This window comes from Cajanus cajan, chromosome 8, assembly GCF_000230855.2.
Source record: "Cajanus cajan strain Asha chromosome 8, NIPB_CcT2T_4, whole genome shotgun sequence".
In the NCBI taxonomy this organism is placed as follows: Eukaryota; Viridiplantae; Streptophyta; class Magnoliopsida; order Fabales; family Fabaceae; genus Cajanus; species Cajanus cajan.
This window is the reverse complement of record NC_138524.1, coordinates 8385346-8410146: the sequence shown is the minus strand read 5'-3', so window position 1 is coordinate 8410146 and position 24801 is coordinate 8385346. Positions and strand designations below refer to the sequence as shown.

The window sequence follows — 24801 nt, the reverse complement described above, 5'->3', positions numbered from 1 at the left end:
TAAGTTTAGTCTTTTTTATATAAATAGAATTTTTAAAAGTCTAAATTTGACCTTTTTATTTAATAGGTCAGATTAGACTAGATTTTAAAGAAGTCAGACTATATTTAGGACTTGACCTATTTTCATCTCTAACTTTAAAATTATTACCACTACTAATTTTTTATCCTTTTTTAGGAAGCGTAATCTTACTTTATCATATTTTATAACTTTTTAAAAATTACTTAGAAATATAATTTTTCGAGAATTACTTTTATCTTATGTTTTCACAAAAAAAAAAAAATCATGGAGATTGGAATCCAACTTTTTTAAATTAGGAGAAAAATTTAATGGATATAAAAATGCCATAATATATTTTTTAAAAATAAAATCTCTCTCTTTCTCTCTCTTTTTGTTTCTATTTCTTTTCTCTCTCTATCTACTCTATATCTCTCTCACTCTCACTCCTCTCTCTCTCTCTCTCTCTCTCTTTCTCCCTCTCTCACTCTCATTCCCCTCTCTTCCTCTCTCCCTCTGTCTCTCCCTCTCCCTTTCTTCTTCTATTTCTCTTTCTCCCCCTCTCTCCCTCTCCCTCTCCCATATCTTTGTCTCATCTTTATTTCTCTCTCTTTCTTGTATTTATTTCTTGACCTTGTCAATTTCAATAATATTATTAAAATTTATTTTACTTTTATAGTTTGATGGTATTCGTTAATACTTTTTAATTAATTAATTAATTTGATGAAATAAAATATGTATTTTTATCCTTCTTAATTATTATGTAGCATTTTCCTTTGTGTTATTTTTTTTGTTGAATTCTGTATTTGAATAATTTGAACTATAAATTTGTAACTTCTTAAAATCAGTTTAATGTCATATTTATAATAATATTTGAGTAAATGAACATATCTAATAAGTTTATTTTAATAAAAGATATTTTTGTAAAAAATATTTATATTAGTAGGAATATAGTAGTGTAGCATGAAAATTTTTAATTCCCAAGAATCCAATATAAATATTCTCACGAGCTTTTATGAGTAACCAAAGATATTTTAGCTATTTCTAGGAATTATAATTGTTAGGATTTGTAATTTCCAAGAATTATGATTCTTGAATATGAAAAAAAAATTCCCTTACCAATTAGTGTAACAATTTGTCACTACACTTACTATAGATCAACTACTAGGTAGGGGAAAAAGGTGAAGAACTTCCAATTATCTTAGAGTTCTTATGCATCAATTATTTAATCATTTATGACATTTATACATGTATGAGGCAAAAACATAAAACTAAAATCATAAATTCCCTTATGGAGTTATATATATACACATCCTGTACAAATATAAAGCCTACATAATTGTTTACAAAAGACCCATAGTCATCGGTCAAGTATTTATACAACAACTGAGTCACAACAGAGTATAATGACACCACCAAAAGAGGTCATCACAATATGATCCTCCAATTGCTAGACATGCCAACTCGTTAATCTTGCGTTACTTTTATACCAAGTATGATTATAGCAGTTCTTATCACAAAGAAAATACATGATAATTACAACAATAAAACATAAGCAACTTGTTCAACATCTTATGCAACTCTACACATTAATTTTCAACTTATAAACAACATTATCATACCATTTCAACAACTTACAAGATCACAAAACATCTTAACGACTTCCTCATAGCAACATAATCAACATAGGTACAACAATAAGTAACTAATGTCAATTATGAAAATCTCCTATAGTAGAGGTGAGCAATGGGCTATAGACCCTACTAAATCACAACATTTGACCTATTGCAATCATATTAGGTATAGATAACTTCATATCTTTTAGATAAAAATTATTTTAAAAATAAAAGTGTATTACATGTTATTAATATACTTCATTTCACTAAACTATATTATGAACTTAATATAATAAGATGTATAATTGTTTTAATAAAAATATGTGTCTATTATTTTTATAAAATATATTTTTATGTTTTAATATTTATATTTAAGAGGTCTTAATTTATTGTGTTGCTTAGGGTCCATGAAATATCAGGATCGATCCTATTCTAGCAATTTCCTACTCTCTAGACAGTTCTTTCGTTTGCAGAGAAAATGAACATATAGGGGACAAACACGAAGAGTAAACTGACTGATTCATCTTAAAACTTCTCTTTTTAAAACCATCCCTTTTCTTTTATTGAAAGAAAACATAATAAATAAAATACATCTCTCTCAAATAAATTAATATGATAATATATAATTTCATGAGCCATAATTATTTAAATAAAATCACACTTAGTTATGTGAAGAGCACAATTATTAATTTTCAAAAACCTCTAGATTACTTCTAAAACCCATTTTATTTTATTAAAAACACTCATTAATTTTTATACAAACTTAGGTGTTACATAAGAGACTAAAATGTCTCAATTAAATAAAAAAAAAGTCTTTTAAAATTCTTGGCTAAAAACCTATTTTGGTCCCTTATAATAATTGTTTGTTTTAATTTAGTCCCACTTTTATTTTTGGTTTCAATTTGGTCCCAAATTAATTAATTGGTTTCAATTTAGTCCCAAATAAATTAATTGGTTTCAATTTGGGACTTCTGTCCAAATTATTTAAATGGAGTTAACTGTTGGTCACGTGGAGCCACGTAGATGCATAGGTGGATCCCACGTGGATGCCAATTTTTTTTTTAAAACACCTGGAACCAGAACGGCCTGTTCTGAAACCAGAACGGCCTGTTCTGAAACCAGAACGGGCCGTTCTGGTTTCACTTTTGGTGTGTTAATTTTGCATCCGGAACAGCCCGTTCCAGGAGCAAAATTAACACACTAAAAATGAAACCAGAACGGGTCGTTCTGGTTCCAGAATTTTTTTCAATCTTTTTTATATATAAAATATTAATAATTTTATAAAATATATATTATTAATTATATTTTAATTATGTTGTTATATCTAATATAATAAATATATTAATATTTTTATATTTTATTTTATTATTTAATTATTTTTTATTTTGTGGTAAAATTATCTTCATTTTTAATGAAGAAAAAATTTACTTACTTCAAGAGTAAGTCTTGATAGATTTATTCTATTTAATAATTAATGTTCTATATCAAATTTTTAAGAATTTAATTGTTAAATTAAAAAGTTTTTCATGTATAGATCAAATTTATAAAAAAATTTAAAAAATTAAAAATCATATGATATTTCGTTAAATTAATTCAAATTAACATATAAAATATTTTTGTTTTAAATGAATGTAAAAATTTAGAGGACACTAAAAGAAAATAAATTAATAATTTTATTATGTTTATTCTATTAATTTTTATCATTTTATTCCTCTAATTTTAAATAAGTTGCAAAAAATTATAAAGTGACACTTAAATATTTCTTCAGACAGAAAGAGAAAAAAAAAAGTTATTACTTTATTTATAAGACAATTGTATTTTATAAAAATAAGTAATTTTAAAATTTTTACAATAAAAAAATATTTTTCAAAATTATTATATTTTTTAATAAAATTAATAAAAAATATTCTATTCTTAGTTTTGGAACGGGCCGTTCTGAATCCAGAACGGCCCGTTCTGATGTACTGGTGGTGTGTTAATTTTGCATCTGGAACGGCCCGTTCTGAAGCCAGAACGGGCCGTTTTGGTTCCAGGTGTTTTCACAAAATTTGGCGTCCACGTGGTATCCACGCATGCATCTACGTGGCATCCACATGGCCAATAGTTAACTCCGTTTAAATAATTTGGACGGAAGTCCCAAATTGAAACCAATTAATTCATTTAGGACCAAATTGAAACCAATTAATTAATTTGGGACCAAATTGAAACTAAAAATAAAAGTGGGACTAAATTGAAACAAACAATTATTATAAGGGACCAAAATAGGTTTTTAGCCAAAATTCTTTTATGGAGAAAGTCATATGTCTTCCACAATCTGTTGGTTTTCAGATCCCTAAACCCTAAATCCTAAACTCTAATTTTATGGAGAAAGCCATATGTTTTCCACCATCTATTGGTTTTCATATCCCTAATTTTTTTATAAGATTTTCAAATCCCAGTTTAATTGTTTTTTTTAAGTATTTGACAATTATTTTAGTCTGTGTAATGCATAGACATATTTATTATATATAATTAAATTTTTTTGTTAAAAATAAATATTTATTAAATTTTAATAATTTAAAAATTTTAAAATATATTATATTTACTAATTTAAAAATAATTTTAAATATTAATAATTGAAAAATAAATATGGATAAATTATACATCAATATTGTTAAATAAAAATACAACAAAAAAATATTGACAGATAGAAGAGAAACATAGAGAAAAGAGAAGATGAGAGAGAGAGAAAGGAAAGGAGAAAAGAAAAAAAAAAGATGAGGGAGGAAAAGTTGAGGAGAAATAAACCAGAAAAAAAGTAATGTGAAATCTCAAATTTTGGTGGAATTGTTTGATGAATGAACTCACTAGTGGAAAAAGGGGCTATTACGTCACCTAATTTACGTCAGAAAATACTAAATACGACGTTAAAAAAAACGCGATAGCAGTTTCGTAAATAAAGGGTGAATAATTTACGTCGGACATGGGGTCCGACGTAAATTATGCAATCTACATCAGACAGTGTGTGTAGCCGACGTAGATTGTATAATTTACGTCGGACCACCCCTGTCCGACGTAAATTAGTGATTATATGCCAACGTTTCAGTCTCTTCCCGCGCGCTTCCCATTTGCAAAAACTTTTTAACTTCTCTGTTCTCTCGTTCTCTCGTTCGTTTTACTTGCACATTGGATGTTTCTCTGACTACTCTAAGAGCTGCACATTCAACCTTTGAGGTAAGTTTGTTGTACGCAATTATTTTTTAAATTTTCTGTTAGATGTTCATCTAGAACGGCCTGTTCCAGATGCAATAATTTTTTATTATTATTTGTTTTGCTATATTTTTATTATCTTTTTTACTTTATTTGTCTATTCAGTTAATTCGTTATTTTAATAATGAGAGTTTAATTTTTTCAGGATTATGGAGGATTCGGGGTCTAGCAGTGGAAGGAGGGAAGGTAGATCTGTCACCTGATTGTCTAGGTTGACAGCTGGACGCATTGCCAAGGAGAGGATACCGATTGAGGTGGATCCTCGTTCTGGTAAGGCGTCAGGCCCAAATGCTGCCAAGTTTAAGAGCTATTTGGGAGTCCTAGCTCGACGACATGTTTCTATTATCATTCCATCATGGGGTGACGTTCAGGAGGCTGATAAGAACCTCATGTGGCAGGATATTCAGGTATATACTTTCACATCCCTTCAATATTATATAACTTAAATACATTATTTATTATTTGTTGTTATTTTCATAGAAAAATTTTGACATTCCCAACACTGAGGTCATGAGGAGGAAGATGTTATCTGCACTTGCTACCAGGTGGAGAGACTTCAAGACTTTCTTGACACGGGAGTATGTATTTGGAGAGCGACAAAATGAGACTCCCTATCTAAAGTACCAGATCATTGATGAGGAGTGAATGCAATTTCGTGCCACTCGATTGGACCCTTCTTGGCAGGTTAGTTATTGATAACTCTTACATTGACACAAATACTTAAGGTATATTTTAATTAATCTCATTTTCTTTTTTGTATTATTGCAGGCTAAAAGAATAGCTGCACAAGAACGACAGAGCAAGACTGATGCACCCCATCTATTGTCAAGAGGGGGATATGAATTAAAAAAAAATAAAATGATGAAGGCTAGGGCAGAGGCAGCTGGGGTTGAGTCTGCTGACCGTGTGGAGTCACCTCCCCGCCATGAGATGTGGATAGCAGCCCGAACAAAATCAGATGGGCAAATGACTTCTGAGTCTGCAAGGGTCGTTGCTGATAAAATAGTAAGTAAAAATATATAAATTAAGACTCTTCATTTCAACTCATTTAATTCATAAGTGTAGTTTAAGGTATACTTATTGTTAATATGTTGCAGGAGGGTTTAGTTGAGCAGACCACCCAAGGCTCATTTGTTTCCCATGGTCAGGATGATATCCTCACAACGGTCATAGGAAGGCCAGAGCACGCAGGCCGTGTGCGTGGTGTTGGTGGTTCTTGGAGCCACCGAGATTTCTTTGGTGCACGATCATCGAGGAGCAGTACTGTTGACTCTTGCAGTCAAGAGGCTATGCAGAGAATGGAGATGCAGTTTGAAGAAAAATTGAAGAACATTCGAGAAGAGTTTGAACAGAAGTTTGAACTTTTGCCTCGTTCTCAGCAACAAATTGCAGTTGCTCATGATGGTGTTCGAGTCAGCACTAAAGGGAGTTGTGCTGCTCCAGATCCCTCAGGGGAACAGACTACACTGATAATTGGTTTTTTAATCATGGTAATTTTATAACTAATTTGTTTGTCATACAATGTAGGTCCCATTGGCAGTTAATGGTAATCATTCCTAAAGAATACACCGTGGTGTGGTTTTGTTCACTACATCGAAAACCAAGCCACGAAATTAAATGCCAATTACAAGGATAACTAAAATTTTTCATTATGTTTTAAAATTGTAATTATATATATTCGCTAACATATGTTTTTATTTCAATTAATTAGAATCGTGTCTGGAGCTAATATTTTAAGTGGAAGAAGCAAATCATCAAAGACATTGCACTTCATATACCCTAAGGTTAGCAAATTAATTAATACAGGCAATAATATTTAAATTTATTGACTTTGGAAATAATAGTTATTTGTTTCTCATTTTAGTGTAATAAGCAACAAGACTCGTTTGAATATGGCTATTACATCATGTATTGGATGAGAGCCATAGTTTCTGCGGGTATTACTGATTCTTGGGTGCATGTAATTCATATCAAAATTTATTTAAGTATATTTACCTTTACGATAATTAACATTGCATATTAATGACACTTAAATTAATGTTTCAGGTCTTTCAAGATCCATCTCCATTGCCCGAAGATGAGATCATCAAGATAAGAGAATAATGGACAACTTTTTTTCTTCAAAGTATACAATAGTTAGATTTCTAAGTTTAGTTAGTTAGATATTATGTTTCTAGTTTGATAGAATTGACAAACATATGTTTTATAGCTTTTTTAGGATAATAGGATTTACATTGTCATAATTTATGTTTTTTAAGATTTATATATTATTTTCTTTTTGTCATTCAATTTTGAAATATTTTGAAATATAATTTGAATTTGTATTCTGGACTGCCTGGTTTATATATGCAGGTTTTATATTGGATATATCAAAAATAAAATAAAATAAAATTTAAAAATGCCAGATTTTACGTCGGACTAGGGCTGGTCCGACGTAAAATCTCAAGCCCTTTTTATGTCGGGCATAGGCATATCCGACGTAAATTTACGTCGTCTCTCAGAGGCGACGTAAATTTATGTCTCCCGTATTAACGTCGGAGCCTTTTCCGACGTAAAAGACCCCTTTTGTACTAGTGACTATATGTAAAATTTACTAAAAAATCTTACAAAATTCATCATTTAAAATAATCAATTAAAATCTTTATGTTTTTTAATATCAACGGATTTTTTAAGTAAAAAATTCTATATTAATTTAATATTATCATATTTTAATGTACTCCTAAATTTCTTTTTGATAGTTGAATACAACCAAATTTTGATATATTTTTAAAAAAAAATAATTGTCTTAATTAAATATCACATAACTTTTTTATATTAAAAAAATCTTGATTGAATACTTTATAATAAAAAATCTTTTAATAAAATTCTTTGAATCCCTAAAATCGAACAACCATAATATTTGAAGAATAAAAATGTCTTTAAGCCTTAAAAATTAAAAGTTAAAATAGATATATCCTACCAAACAATAATTGGTTGAGGCTACACAGTATATGCGTTGTACCATTTGCAAGTATCCTAGCTACCATTTAAAAAGTAAAAAAGAATAAGAGAAGGAAAATGATTGGACAAACACAAAATAAAAATACAAATATTACTCATTGATTAATATCTGTTTATTACAGCCACGCATATGTATTATTTTCCCTAATAACCTTGTTCTTCAACATTATTAAAATTAACAAATTACTTTCTCTGACATTTTTGTAAGCAAGAATCCACCATGGAGACCACATCACCACGAGCATCTGACATGTAAAATTATTTATTAAAAAATTAAAATTATAGTTAAGTAAAATATAAGGAATAATTATAAAATATTTATAAATAAAAAAACAAAGTTGTAAAAGATTGAGTACCAATGTTGATGATAATGGACTTGTTTATGCCACAGGTAGCGATACAATTGTCGACATCAATAGACGTTTTAGGGCATTTTGCAACACAAATAGCAAAACATACTGGATACCCAAGGATAGATAATAGACAATCTACGCCACATTGGGCAGGACATGTGAGTTTATTAAACACAATGTTTGGTACAACTTTTACAAGTGAAGGATTATAATCAGCTTCTGCCAAGTTCAACATAATCAAGACCAAAATAGGAACTCCCATTATTTTCATCTCATTTCGTGCCATAATATATATATATATATATATATATATATATATATATATATATATATATATATATATATATATATATATATATTTTATCGAAGTTCCCGTTGTCTTAAAAATTTGCACAAATATAATTCTTATTGTGATGTTTAAAGGAAAATAAATATTAATTTATAGACACAAAATAATGCTGATAAAATATATAAGGATAACAAGTTGACACCAAAAAAGAAATTGTCATGTACATATTTAATAATGATAATTAATATTTGTCACTAAAAATTATTTTACCTATATTATATATATAATCTATGTTGGTACATTATTAGAAAATGTAAGTATAAATTATAATAACACATAATATATATGTTATTAACTCTCATTTAAAATAAATATTAAAACTGTGTAACTATATATTAAATAGATTTATACTTACATATATCATATTTATAATAATAATTTTGTATAACATTTCTTGTAGTGTGACTAAATTAGTGTAATAATTATTAATAAAAAGACTACATATGTGACTATATATTTAATAATATTTTTTTACCGAAATGAATGAATGTGTTATATATTTATATAACACATTAAATGAATGTATATGTTATATATTCTACACTAAAATATATTTAACAAATTAATGTAGACTTTAAAATTAAATTTACATATATACATGTATAATTTATTATTAAATAAAGATAACTATTATAAAATTTAATTAATACATTTTGTAAATTAAAATTTTCAATCCTATTGTTTTATTCATTCTATATAAAATTATGTGAATTAATTTATAATTTTTTTTTTCATACTGGTGTTCTAAAATGAAGTTTTTGCTTTAAACTAATATGTTTCAATCAAAAGATAAGGAAGTTTGATCAAGGATTAAACTTAGACATTATCCAAACAATTCAACCTTAATTCCGGTACATTAATCATTTATACTTAATTCCTTGATTTAATTTATAATACGAAAAAAAGTCCTATAAATTACATATAATATTCATATAGTGATGGGAGATTCAAGTAAAGTGCATAAAGTTTTAAGTTTAAACTTTAGGATATTTTTGTAATTTTGATAGATAAAAAATAATTAGATCAAATTAATTTTAAAGCCATATATTAATTAATATGCTTTTTAAATTTAGTTACCTCAAAATATGTTTTATAAACAATAATTAATAATTAAAAATGAGATATTTTTTTAAGCCAGCAGGTAAAAACGGTGATTCTCTGATCTCGTATTTAATGTATTAATTTAATAAATATTTAATGTGTTATAAATATATTCAATGTGTTTAATTATATTTAATGTGTTAAATGTAATAAAAAAAGATTCAACGTGTTAATAAATACACAATACACTCATAATTAATTTCAGTAATAAATATTATGTCTGCATACGCAAAATTGTCAACTTTTATTCTTATAATTCTTCTATCCTATAATAATAATATTAATATTAATAAGCGTAGTGTTAAAGTATTTTATTAACTTTTTATTTATACACCTAATAATTTTTTTTAGAGTGTGATTATTGTGTTGCATCATTTAAAAAAAATAATCACATGATTAATTTTATAAATTAATATTTTCTTTCATCTATTTATTATTATTTTTAATTTGTGTAAAATAATTTAAGGTGAAATTTCTTATGAGACAAAAGAAATATATTTTACCGACATTACTTGGTTTCTATAAATTAGTGTTTATTTTCCTTTAAAACATCACAACAAGACTTAATTTCACATTTATAGAAATTTTGAGTTAGATTACGAGGAGTTTGAGAAAAATTATTGCATGAAAAGAGATGAAAACAATGGTAGTTGCAATTTCAGCCTTAATTATGTTGGGCTTGGCACAAGCCAGTTACCATCCTTCCTCTAGGAAAATTGTACCAAACATTGTATCAAATTTTGAAATCACATGTCCTCGATTATGTGGCATACAATGTCTAATATCTGGAATGCCGTTCCCAATATGTTTTGATATTTGCCTTTCAAAATGTCCTAAAATGTCTACCGATATGAACAATATATTGTATCACTGCTTGTGGCATGAACACCTTCCTTAACAACATTGGTATTTATTCTCTTACAACTTTGATCTCCTTTTAAGTTAATTATGTTTTTACGTTTTTTGATAATTAACTTTACATGTCAGATGCTCGTGACCATGTTGTCTACATGGTAGATTCTTGCTTACAAAAATGTCAAAACAAGTAATAACTTGTTATATGTTAACCCGAAGAATGTAGAAGAAAAAGACTGCCAGGGGAAATAATATATATGCATGCCATGATATTAATAAATAAATATGGGTAACAATTGTTTTTTTATTTTGTGTAAATCCTTTGTCTAATTATTTTCCCCCTAGCTCTTCCTTCTTTTTTTTTTTTCAAATGGTATAGGGTACTTGCAAATGGTAAAATGCAATACCTCAACCAATATTAATTTGTTTGGTAAATTTATCTACTTTCATTTTAATTTGTTTGTGATTTTTGAGATTACTATGCAAAGGAGGCTGGATGAGAAAGAAAAATTCAAAATAGAGAAATAGTTGTAGGATAATAATACTACTATTTATATATAAAAGCGTTGATAGTTTACACTATTAGGATTAGTCTATTGGTTATAGAGAAGAGGTTAGGATAAAATTAAAAACTTAAGTTTAATTTTCGTTTTGTCTTTGTCATATTTTTTTTAGATAAAAAAAAGCTCATAATTTTAAGACGACTTTATTGAAAGAGTAGAGTAGCAGTCCAATTTTTGTCTTGTTTGATAGAGAATAAATGAGTGGGAAATATGGTGGAGAGTGGAAATAAGAGAATAAAAATAAAGGGAGTTGCTACTGTACCCCTGATAAATGAGGGGTACCGGTACTGTCGATGACGTGTCACTTACGTGTAAATCTAAATCATTTATAATTTTTTTAATTATTTAAAATCTCCATCCACGTCAGTTATATGAAATTTTATTGTTAATGTTAAATGTATGCATTGATTTCCTTACGAGATTTTCTCTCGGTAGTTCCTTTCTTTCGTAACAATTTTCCCTCTCAATGAAGAAGAAGAAGAAACCTTCACCGTCCCACCAATGATACCAACCTTCACTCTCGGTTCATGGTGATATTTACTGCTTATAGCCATATCAGTTCTGCTACAAATAACAAGCACCCTCCTTACTCTCGGTTCATGTTACACTATTTTATTGAGTCAATGATCATCCAAATTCCAAACCAACCAACATCCCTCACCACCTCAAAAATAAAATCAAAAGTATAATAATTTAACACATGAATTTACAATTCATTTCCAAGCATTTGGAGTACCATCAAGATACAACTTCCTTTACAAACCAGGCAGAATTCCTATTACTCACACTCATGCATGATAATAAACACGGAAAGGTAAATGAGGATGAAAGGAACACAATAATAGTGAGCAATTAGAAGTCATTACATGATTAAAGTGACAGATCCGAACCACAACTTGCACCAAGCAGAAGACAGAAGCATGAATGCAAAAATTTGGGAAAACATATACATCGGGTTAAGTAAATTTGCATCAGTAGGCCAAATTTAGTCACCACATCAGGCTATTCTATCAATCTCTCCAAAAGTCTACCCTCAACAGACAAGAGATGATCTCGGTGATGTGGGAAGTTGGGTGCATGATGACCAACGAATAACTGATTCAGTCAACACAAGATCAAGTTGCTCACACTCGCCAAGTCCAATTGTCCGGTTTCTCTTGTTGTGAAATCCCAATGCCCTATGGCCATTTATTCCACCTGCCACTTTACCCTCTACAGGTTTGCAATCCATCTCTTTAACATCATGTCCAAAGCAAAGAGCAGAACCTGGTAGTAGAAGCAATAATAAATATAGACTAAAGGGCTGGAAAAATGAAGATAGTTAAAGTGAAAAAACTCTACATACCTCCAACAATTGCATTTACATTTGATGTGTTAGTTGGGAACTCTGATATACAACCCCTTTGCTCAAAAACAGAACTGGGACTAAGAAATGCAAGATTGTGCAAGATTGTATATACATGATAATCATAATAACATCACATGAATCAATGATTGATTATGTAAATTATCGATAACAAGGAGAAAGCACTGTTATCAGGAAGTCATATCCTAACCTAATTAACATTTTTTCCCAAGACATTTTATCAATATAGTTAATCCAAACATGAAAGGAGAACAAAAAACACATAAGAAAATCTAAAACAGAGCCTCTTTTTTACACAAACCACATAAATCACAAACAGAAATAATTAAACCCTAAACTCACAAATCCGGTAAAACTAAACTAGCGCTTTCTTTCTATACAAGAAGAATCCACCAACTTTTTCAATTCTCGCGGGAATGTCAAACGCCCGTGGACCACCACGCCCGCCCCAACGCCGCCTCCGCCTCCGCCTCCGCCGGCGACGGGGCCACAATTGAAGTGGTCAGGCGCCCCAGGGGCCGCCCTCCCGGCTCCAAAAACAAGCCCAAACCGCCACTCAGGAGCCCGAGACCGCTATGACCCCTTTTTCGTTTAGAAATCCCGGGCGGAAGCGACGTGGTCGAAGCCCTGGCCTTGGTTCAGCCACAGAAAGAAGACGGCCGCTTTGATGTCCTCTCCCTCTCCGCCACGCTCCTCCTCCACGCCTCGCCGGCGGTCGCGCTCTCCGCCTTCGCCACTCGCCGGCCCGCAAGACCAGATCGTCAGCGAGAAGAAACCGGGAAAAGAGGAAATTTACAGAAAGCTAGAAAGAAGCCAGAAAGATACGAAATGAAAAAATTATAAAACTGAGAACTTCAGTTGTAAATTTTAAATAAATAAAAAATTTAAAATGACATGGATTTTATATAAAACACATAAATCTATATAAATGACATATCATCTGACACGTCATCGACAGTACCGGTACCCTTCTTTTATAGAAGGTACCGTAGAAATTCTCAAAAATAAAAGAGATTGTTTGGTTGAAGAAAAATAGAAAGGAGAAAAATTAAAAGGTGGTGAGCTTCACTTATTTATTTATTTATCTCTCCTCTCTCTTATATATATCTTACTTCTACACATTTTTTACATATTTCTATTCAACTAAATAACTAAATTTTTACTTTATTTCTTACCTATTTTTCTTTACTTTTTTATTTCTTTTTTACTTTTTTAATTTCTCTCTCCTCTATTTTTTACCTATTTTTTTCCTCTCTAGCTACCAACCACAAACTAAGGAACTTACTGTTGTTTTCTATCTTTTTCTTTTCATGTTTGGCTTATTTTTTTTAAGAAATTAAATTATTCTAATTCTATTTGATTATAAATTTGGGATACTAAATTTCTTCTTAAAATAAGTTGTATATGTTTAAAAGAGGATTATTCACGATTTCTTGAATTAACCTTTTTAGTGAATTTGGGTTTTTAAATGAATTATATTAATTTAACTAGTCCAGATTATTAATTGATTAAAATTTTTTAATACAGTATTTAATTAATTAATAAATAAGTTTTTCTGTTATGTTTGAAAAGAAACTTGAAACCTTATGATGTAATTATATGTGATATAATAATAGAAAGTTGTCGAATTTTTTACTCAAATAATATATTTTTAAAATAAATTTACCCAAATAGCACCTGTGCAAATTTATTTCCCCAATTAGAATCATTTACTGTTTACATTTTTTTTTCCGTTTTAAGTCCAGGTAATCTGAGAATTTTGCAACTGGAACGGCTCGTTCTGCAACTAAAACGGCTCGTTCTGCATGCATTCTCGTCGTGTTATTTTGCAACTGGAACGGCCCGTTCTTAAATCAGAACGGGCCGTTCTATAGTTGAGTTTTTTCACATAACCTCAATGTTGGAACAACCCGTTCTAACTAGGGATTTTAGCCCTTTTTAGTAGTTTGGAACGGGTCGTTCTGTTTTTGGAACGGCCCGTTCTGCCCAATTCTATGCACTATATGAAGTTTAATGTTTAGCTTATAAACTATTATAATTATACATTATTTGGACATGTTTTCGTAATGTGATGTGCAGGTTATCCAGATTTTTCATTATTAGCCATAGTTTGACTCGTACAAGTTTCGAATCTATTAAGACAAGGTCCCATTATTATCATCTCGTGTTTTTAAGTTTAAGACACTATAGTTTCATACTTCGAAGGTGTTTCCTTTAAATCTAACTTCAAACTTAACATTGCAGCGAACACAATTTTCCCTTTCAACACAAATACAACCACGACAAAAAAATGTGATTTGTGGCGGTTATTTTGACCGTTTCTGGCGGTTAAAAACCGCCACAAATGGTATTACCAGCGTCATTAACAACCGTCGGATCCACGATCGCCAAAAACGGTTTGTAGTGTAGATTTTGTAAACGCTGGTTTTAGACGTCAGAAAATTCAATCACTTTGTGGCGGTTATAAACCGCCACAAAATGAATTTTAATGTTACTTGTTTTACAGTTTATGACGGTTTAAAACCGTCATAAAATTCATCTAAATTTTTCTTTATTTAACATTTCTAGCGGTTTTAAACCGCCACAAAATTGCATTTTTTTTTTACTTTTCTCACATTGGTACCGTTTCCATCCATTTCATGTCATCTTTTGAATCACCATCTAGATGCCCATTTTGAGAACTAATATCTATGGGATTCACCACTTTATCTGATTGGGTAGCAATCTAAATTTTCGCAACTGTTTCAGCAGCACGCTTTGTAAGAAACTAAACCCAGCTTTCATTTTTCATCAAGCTATCAACATTATCATTTCTCTCACCCTGTGCATTATCCTGATGACTTGAATGATATAGCCGAATGTTAGAGCATAATACAGAAAGGGTAACCCCTAGAGCTTTCCTCACCTGTTGTACAGACAAATTGAAACAGGTCAGAACCATAAACAAAAAATAAAACAAGTACCCACTTTTATATTCATATTACTTCACCCAAAAAATAGATCCAGAGTCAATTTATTTATACCACTGACACACTTTCAACTTAAAATAGGGATGTGTAGAGAAAAAAATGGAGATCTTATATTTTATATACAACTAGACCATGCGTTAGTCAATGAATTGACCAATTATTTTGATAAAATTTCTTGCAATCTTTGCACTATACTTACTTGGGCTGATGAGTGGCACATATTACCAAAAAATTCCTTCAGAAGTGTATTGTGGAGCTGGATTTCATCTACTGGCATTTTCTGTGGGGATATTTCTATAAGTGCAGCAGGCAGAAAAGTATATCGCTCGGCTGTTACAGTGGTAGCTATTGTTGGAGGTAAAGGTGTCATCAAAGAATCCAGAATTTTCTGTCTCAATAGAGGAACTCTTGTTCCATACTTTCTGTACTGGCCAGCCAAGTTGCCGACTTGTCCCTCACCAATCTATTGACTCAATCAAAGGTTTACCAGCCTGATCAAGCAGTAAACTCATCATTATCGAGTTCCTCAGCTCGGCCATGAAATATGGACATCGGAATACGACATCGGCCCAAAGAGGCCACGTCATCAAACAGATAAAAATACAATCTTGTTACCATCTTGACAGGCAACACATGGCATCTTGACAGGCAAGCATGCGCGAAAGGTCACTGCTCCCTGACGAGCTCGGTCTTAACTCCTCGACCTACAGTCTTCGGAACTCGGGGGGCTAGTGTACTATCCGTACTACGAAGCTGAGGTCCGAGCCCGGCACCACAACGCAGGACAACCTCGGACACGCGCTGTGTGACGTCAGCTCGTCATCCTAATCAGATCATAACTGATCTCGGGCCCAAGGCCCAACACAACCCTAATTAACACCAAGGTACGTGCATTATTTATACGAGACTTACACTCATACAAATCCTAACTTTAGCATCGGAGTCTCTTTTGCAGGTACCACCCCCATCTTGGAGCATCAAGCGTACCAGCGAAGGAGGCTCACCAATCTTACTCGGAGGATCATCTCTACAGCAGATTTCTGGTAAGAACATTTGGCGCCCACCGTGGGGCCGATCAAGACAGTTTTTATCGGCCACGCTTATGGTATTCACCAGAAGCCATAGCAGTTGCGCAACAGACGACGCAAACCACTCAACTACCATGGACAACGAAGCCACATTGAGGAGACTGATCGACCAGGTCGAACAGATGCGACAACAACACGACGCCGATCTGCGAAACATGCGTGCCCAGCACGAAACTGACCTAGTTGTGATGCGGACCGCCAATGAAGCAGATCTAGCGGCGCTACGCGCTGAAAACGAGCGGATTCGCGCCCAGCTCCCTCGGCGCCCCTCTGATCATCCTCCTGAGGCGAGCAACCTCCACGAGAAAGAAGGGCACTCGGTCTCTCAGCCCCGAACTGCAACTAGGGCACCGACTCCACGACCTGCCACGCATCGGTCTCATGTTCCAACGAACAAATCGGTCCATGAAGTCAGCAAAGCCCCGACTCATGTCACAGGGGGTCAAGCAACCTTCCTCCGTCATCCCTTTGTGGACAGCATCATGGAGACACCACTCCCTCAGGGGTGGAAGCCTCTCCACCTCGATCGCTATGATGGCACGACGGACCCCGATGAACACATCGACCTATATACCACACAGGTAAACCTCTACACCAATAACGATGCTATTTTGTGTAGGGTTTTTCCGACCTCGCTCAAAGGGGCCGCGTTCAACTGGTACACCCAGCTACCTGCCGAGTCAATCGACAACTTTAACACTCTGGTCAGGCGGTTCACAATGCAGTATGCAACGAGCCGACCTCACCACATCACTTCGGCCGCCCTGGCCAGCCTCAGACAGAACGACGACAAGCCACTTCGGGCGTTCATGGAGCGATTTGCAGCCACCTTGGTTAAGATCAGAAATCTGAACCCCGAGGTCGCCCTGCATGCCATGCTCATGGCACTCAAGCTCGGGCCCTTCGTCGACAGCTTATGCCGTGAGGCCCCTCACAATATGGACGAGCCCCAAGCTCGCGCTGCTGGGTACATCCAGATGGAGGAGCATGCAGAGTTTCGCAAGGCAATTCGCGACAAACCACAAGGAAAGCAAGACCAAGGTCAGGCCACGAACATTTAAAGCTGGCGACCTTGTTTGGAGATTACGGGGAGAAGCAAGAACAGACCCTTCCAAAGGAAAATTTGGAACTTGGAATTCCACCCACCTCAAATTTTATTTCTCTTAACTTGTAAATTCAGGGGATGTACTCTTTTTCCTCCTCAGCCTTTTTTCCCACTAAAGAAAAGGGTTTTTGGCCAAGGAAGGTTTTAACGAGGCACCCCTCAGAAATAAATCAACAAAGCAACTTCATTCCCATACATTTTCGGTATTGGCACATTAACCATGACGACTAACAAAGGTCGAGTTCGAACCTTGATATGCCAAGGTCGAGTCTGAACCTTGAGATCACATTTTCTTAACCAAGGTCGAGTTCGAACCTTGATATGCCAAGGTCGAGTCCGAATCTTGAGATCACATTTTCTTAACCAAGGTCGAGTTCGAACCTTGATATGCCAAGGTCGAGTCCGAACCTTGAGATCACATTTTCCTAACCAAGGTCGAGTTCAAACCTTGATATGCCAAGGTCGAGTCCGAACCTTGAGATCATATTTTCTTAACCACGGTCGAGTTTGAACCTTGTTATGCCAAGGTCGAGTCCGAACCTTGAGATCATATTTTCTTAACCAAGGTCGAGTTCGAACCTTGATATGCCAAGGTCGAGTCCGAATCTTGAGACTACATTTTCTTAACCATGGTCGAGTTCGAACCTTGTTATCCCAAGGTCGAGTCCGAACCTTAAGACTACATTTTCATAACCAAGGTTGAGTTCGAACCTTGTTATGCCAAGGTCGAGTCCGAACCTTGAGATCACATTTTCTTAACCAAGGTCGAGTTCGAACCTTGATATGCCGAGGTCGAGTCCGAACCTTGAGATCACATTTTCTTAACCAAGGTCGAGTTCGAACCTTGTTATGCCAAGGTCGAGTCCGAACCTTGAGATCACATTTTCTTAACCAAGGCCGAGTTCGAACCTTGATATGCCGAGGTCGAGTCCGAACCTTGAGATCACATTTTCTTAACCAAGGTCGAGTTCGAACCTTGATATGCCAAGGTCGAGTCCGAACCTTGAGATCACATTTTCTTAACCAAGGTCGAGTTTGAACCTTGATATGCCAAGGTCGAGTCCGAACCTTGAGATCACATTTTCTTAACCAAGGTCGAGTACGAACCTTGATATGCCAAGGTCGAGTCCGAACCTTGAGATCACATTTTCTTAACCAAGGTCGAGTTCGAACCTTGATATGCCAAGGTCGAGTCCGAACCTTGAGATCATATTTTCTTAACCACGGTCGAGTTCGAACCTTGTTATGCCAAGGTCGAGTCCGAACCTTGAGATCATATTTTCTTAACCAAGGTCGAGTTCGAACCTTGATATGCCAAGGTCGAGTCCGAATCTTTAGACTACATTTTCTTAACCAAAATCGAGTTCGAACCTTGTTATGCCAAGGTCGAGTCCGAACCTTGAGACTACATTTTCTTAACCAAGGTCGAGTTCGAACCTTGTTATGCCAAGGTCGAGTCCGAACCTTGAGATCACATTTTCTTAACCAAGGTCGAGTTTGAACCTTGTTATGCCAAGGTCGAGTCCGAACCTTGAGACTACATTTTCTTAACCAAGGTCGAGTTCGAACCTTGTTATGCCAAGGTCGAGTCCGAACCTTGAGATCACATTTTCTTAACCAAGGTCGAGTTCGAACCTTTGTAACACCCCAATTTCCTTAAAAGGATATTTTTATTAGTAATGGCATTTTCGTAATTATTGATGGCATTTTCGTAATTATTGATGGCATTTTCGTAATTTTAATAAAGGGACAAGGGTATTTCTGGGTTTCGGAACGGGCCGTTCCAAATGCAGAACGGGCCGTCCCAAAAGAGCGAATATGCTATTTTTTTTAAGTTCCAGAACGGGCCTGGAACGGGCCGTTCTGGATGGAGAACGGGCCGTTCTGGTATGGAGAACGGGCCGTTCTAGAAACAGAACGGGCCGTTCTGCTGAGTCTCGGAACGGGCCGTTCCGATTTTGGAACGGGCCGTTCCAGTTGAGAAATTTGCCCACGTTTGAAGGATCCGGAACGGTCCGTTCCGAAATCAGTACGGCCGTTCCGGTTGCGCCAGGAGGCCTATAAATAGGGGCAGGGGGTGAAAATTTGGTACAGAGGAGAAGAAGTGAAAATTTTAGAGAGAGAGAGAGAGAGAGAAAGAAAGAAAGAGAGAGAGGGAAAGAAAAAGAGGGGATCCAGAGGAGGAGACCCTGCCCAAGTTCCAACTCCGCCTATCCAGGTAAGGGGGGAGTGAGAACCTCGCTCAAGGGTGTGGGGATAATTGTTGGATAGTTGTTTGTCGGATTGGCCCCCAATCCTTTGTCGTTATTCTGTTTAATTTCTATTTACTCTACTTTGCTTTTTGTTGAAGGTGCCGTTGTTCTGTCTAAATTTCTATTTACTCTACTTTGCTTTTTGTTGAAGGTGCCGTTTTTCTGTCCGATTTTCTATTTATTCTTTGTTTTTGTTGAAAGTGTCGTTGTTCTATCTGATTTTCTATTTACTCTACCTTTTTCTTTGTTGAAGTAATAAATGAATATGAAATTAATGTTAATAATAAATGAGGTTTAATATGAACAAGAATGCTCTCTGGATATCTGTGAATACCTATGCGGACCTTAAGAGGAGTATTTATGACATGACCTTGTGAAATATGGACAAATGACATGAGACATATGAATGGACTATTGAGACATGATATGATTATGAGACTATGACAAATAATGACATGATATACTTGATGAAATCTTGTAATAAGTTAAATATTGAGTTCATGAAATAATGAATGTATGACATGCATCATATGCATATATTACTCCAGGTGTGCCGCTGAGGCCGCATACCAACGATGCTAACAAGGTGTACCTTAGGGTCACCGACAGTTGATGCTAACAAGGTGTACCTTAGGGTCACCGACAGTTGATGATATGCTAACCAGGTGTACCTTAGGGTCACCGACAGTTGATGATATGCTAACCAGGTGTACTTTAGGGTCACCGACAGTTGATGATATGCTAACCAGGTGTACCTTAGGGTCACCGACAGTTGTGCAGGTGTGCCTTAGGGTCACCAGTGATGATATGTGAAACTTCCTTATGGCGCCACATGCATGTATTTATGAGTTGAGTTCATGACATCCTAGCATGATAAATGAGTATATATGTGATATTGATTATTTATGTGTATTATTTACATATGACTTGTATTTGTTGTGTGTGTGTGTGCTATCTAACCTTTATTTCTGCATCTGAAACTAAGTGAGATGTTTCTCACTCCCTTGTTATTTTTGTATATGTTTTAAATTATGTTGCAGATAATCAGCATCATGGGGATGTTGGTAATGAGGCTTAAAGGCTTCAATTGGGCATGCTCTGATAGGATGTGACATCGGGGCATAGTTATTTTTAGTTTAATATGTTATTGTTTTAATAACTTTAGTTTCTCTTCTTTGTAATTTCTAACGAAGAGATATCGTAGATAAAGTTTATAATTCAAGGAAATTGTATGTTAAGATTTGTAATTTGAACGTTCTTGATAAAAGACCAGAATGAATATCCTTGTTATATTTTATTACATGATTTGGAAAATATAAATTGATTCCTAACTAGGAGGCATTGCCACCTTTACTGGAGTTAATTTATATTTCCTTTATTATTATTTGTATATATATGATTTCTTGTTTTTCACTAAATTGTATTGAAAATCTTAACTTCTTTTCTTTTATAATTTTTTACACTGGAGTTATGATTTATGAGTTACGAATGTGAATCTTCTACCTTGTGATATCTGAAATATTTGTCAACTATGAAAAATTTTATTTACCTAATAAGAAGAAAAGAAATATTTTATTGTTACATTTGTTGTATATTAATAATGGGGTAGAGGGTGTCACAACCTTGATATGCCGAGGTCGAGTCCGAACCTTGAGATCACATTTTCCTAACCAAGGTCGAGTTCGAACCTTGTTATGCCAAGGTCGAGTCCGAATCTTGAGATCATATTTTCTTAACCAAGGTCGAGCTCGAACCTTGATATGCCGAGGTCGAGTCCGAACCTTGAGATCACATTTTCTTAACCAAGGTCGAGTTCGAACATTGATATGCCAAGGTCGAGTCTGAACCTTGAGATCACATTTTCTTAACCAAGGTCGAGTTCGAACCTTGATATGCCAAGGTCGAGTCCGAACCTTGAGATCACATTTTCTTAACCAAGGTCGAGTTCGAACCTTGATATGCCAAGGTCGAGTCCGAACCTTGAGATCACATTTTCTTAACCAAGGTCGAGTTCGAACCTTGATATGTTAAGGTCGAGTCTGAGCCTTGAGATCACATTTTCTTAACCAAGGTCGAGTTCGAACCTTGATATGCCAAGGTCGAGTCTGAACCTTGAGATCATATTTTCTTAACCACGGTCGAGTTCGAACCTTGTTATGCCAAGGTCGAGTCCGAACCTTGAGATCATATTTTCTTAACCAAGGTCGAGTTCGAACCTTGATATGCCAAGGTCGAGACCGAATCTTGAGACTACATTTTCTTAACCAAGGTCGAGTTCGAACCTTGTTATGCCAAGGTCGAGTCCGAACCTTGAGACTACATTTTCTTAACCAAGGTCGAGTTCGAACCTTGTTATGCCAAGGTCGAGTCCGAACCTTGAGATCACATTTTCTTAACCAAGGTCGAGTTCGAACCTTGATATGCCAAGGTCGAGTCCGAACCTTGAGATCACATTTTCTTAACCAAGGTCGAGTTCGAACCTTGATATGCCAAGGTCGAGTTCGAACCTTGAGATCACATTTTCTTAACCAAGGTCGAGTTCGAACCTTGATATGCCAAGGTCGAGTCCGAACCTTGAGATCACATTTTCTTAACCAAGGTCGAGTTCGAACCTTGATATGTTAAGGTCGAGTCTGAGCCTTGAGATCACATTTTCTTAACCAAGGTCGAGTTCAAACTTTGATATGCCAAGGTCCAGTCTGAACCTTGAGATCATATTTTCTTAACCACGGTCGAGTTCGAACCTTGTTATGCCAAGGTCGAGTCCGAACCTTGAGATCATATTTTCTTAACCAAGGTCGAGTTCGAACCTTGATATGCCAAGGTCGAGACCGAATCTTGAGACTACATTTTCTTAACCAAGGTCGAGTTCGAACCTTGTTATGTCAAGGTCGAGTCCGAACCTTGAGACTACATTTTCTTAACCAAGGTCGAGTTCGAACCTTGTTATGCCAAGGTCGAGTCCGAACCTTGAGATCACATTTTCTTAACCAAGGTCGAGTTCGAACCTTGATATGCCAAGGTCGAGTCCGAACCTTGAGATCACATTTTCTTAACCAAGGTCGAGTTCGAACCTTGATATGCCAAGGTCGAGTCCAAACCTTGAGATCACATTTTCTTAACCAAGGTCGAGCTCGAACCTTCAAACAACAAATTTGGGAGCTCCTCAGAAGCCCCTTCGCTCTTACATCACTCGGTGCTTGGGGGGCAAGTGTACTGGCCAGCCAAGTTGCCGACTTGTCCCTCACCAATCTATTGATTCAATTAAAGGTTTTCCAGCCTGACCAAGTAGTAAACTCATCATTGCCGAGTTCCTCAGCTCGGCCATGAAATATGGACATCGGAATACGACATCGGCCCAAAGAGGCCACGTCATCAAGCAGATAAAAATACAATCTTGTTACCACGTCGCCTGCACGTTCTCGAGAACGAGGTGACAGTTGCAACACATGGCATCTTGACAGGCAAGCATGCGCGAAAGGTCACTGCTCCCTGACGAGCTCGGTCTTAACTCCTCAACCTACGGTCTTCGGAGCTCGGGGGGCTAGTGTACTTTCCGTACTGCGAAGTCAAGGGCCGAGCCCGGCACCACAGCGCAGGATGACCTCGGACACGCGCTGTGTGACGTCAGCTCGTCATCCTTATCAGATCATAACTGATCTCGGGCCCAAGGCCCAACACAACCCTAATTAACACCAAGGTACGTGCATTATTTATACGAGACTCACACTCATACAAACCCTAACTTTAGCATCGAAGTCTCTTTTGCAGGTACCACCCCCATCTTGGAGCATCAAGCGTACCAGCGAAGAAGGCTCACCAATCTTACTCGGAGGATCATCTCTACAGAAGATTTCCGGTAAGAACACTTTCCTTTACCGGTAACTGCATATCGTATGCAAGATGCCCACTCAGAAACAAATTTGGTAGGAAAAAAGGGTAGTGGTGTCCATAGATTCAGTTAAAATGTCTTATAATAAGAAATGGAAGGAGTACCACAGAATTATCACATCACTAGTACTAAATACAACCAGATATCATATTGATAAACAACTATAAGATCCTGCAGAAACAATTTTTTCTCAGGATAGAAGCATCTCATATTTTTCATTTTTGCTCCATAGAACCTATAAATGATGGTGTTGAGAACTTACTTTCTAAGGCATTCATCATAATTTTTTATAACGAAAATTGAAAGCTATGCACAAACATTAAGAAAAAATTACGTATAGCTTTGTTATCGTCTGAAATTGTTTACTCAAGTCATTTGAGAAAGGATAACGATTTGCTCCAAAAGCATCACATATTTTTGTTGAGATTTCCGTTGAAGTACTTTTGTTATAATTGTAAATTAGTTTAATTCTATCAACGGTCTCAAACACGGCAAGTATACCGGCCGTTCAAGTAGTGAAAATATTGTATCCACAGGGATTAGAAGGTAAAATAAGCATTTATTGACTATTCGTGTCTAAAGAATGATTCCAATTTCATAGTTGTCATGTGAATTCAAGGTTATGACTATTGGAATGTTGAACTACAAAAATAATTGATTGTGAGTGGAAAAGGTTAGAGATGGTATAATGGTTTTGTGAGGTTGTGGGGGTTAGATTTCACCGAACGTCAAACTAATGAATCCTTAATCTCTTGTTACATACATTGCTTAGTCAACCCATAAGTTTACTCAAACCTAATCCCTTAGAGAAAGAGCCTAGGTGCGAATATTGAATATCAATCCCTTGAGTACCCAATACCTACACCCGCATTACAGATTAGGGTTTAAGACTACTAATGGGTCAAGCTCTATCCCTAGATACAATCTCCACTAGGCATATGTTCCAGAACTAGTTTCAATGGTATTTCCCAATACTCAATGGAACCTGAAATCATGCAAAGGGTGATCAATCCAAAGCAACCATTAAGCTTAGAAACGTACACAACAAA

At 34.8% G+C, this 24801-nt stretch overlaps 2 long non-coding RNA genes across 2 annotated transcripts; both read right to left on the bottom strand.

Moving 5' to 3' along the window:
* Positions 1-7936: 7936 nt before the first annotated feature.
* Positions 7937-8488, bottom strand: LOC114915901 (uncharacterized). The gene is made up of 2 exons (XR_003804089.1): positions 8216-8488; positions 7937-8104 (listed from the first exon to the last, which is right to left on the bottom strand). It is a non-coding gene; the product is annotated as an uncharacterized LOC114915901 (long non-coding RNA).
* Positions 8489-11772: 3284 nt separating this feature from the next.
* Positions 11773-13943, bottom strand: LOC145950872 (uncharacterized). The gene is made up of 2 exons (XR_014428705.1): positions 12426-13943; positions 11773-12346 (listed from the first exon to the last, which is right to left on the bottom strand). It is a non-coding gene; the product is annotated as an uncharacterized LOC145950872 (long non-coding RNA).
* Between the last annotated feature and the right edge of the window lie 10858 nt (positions 13944-24801).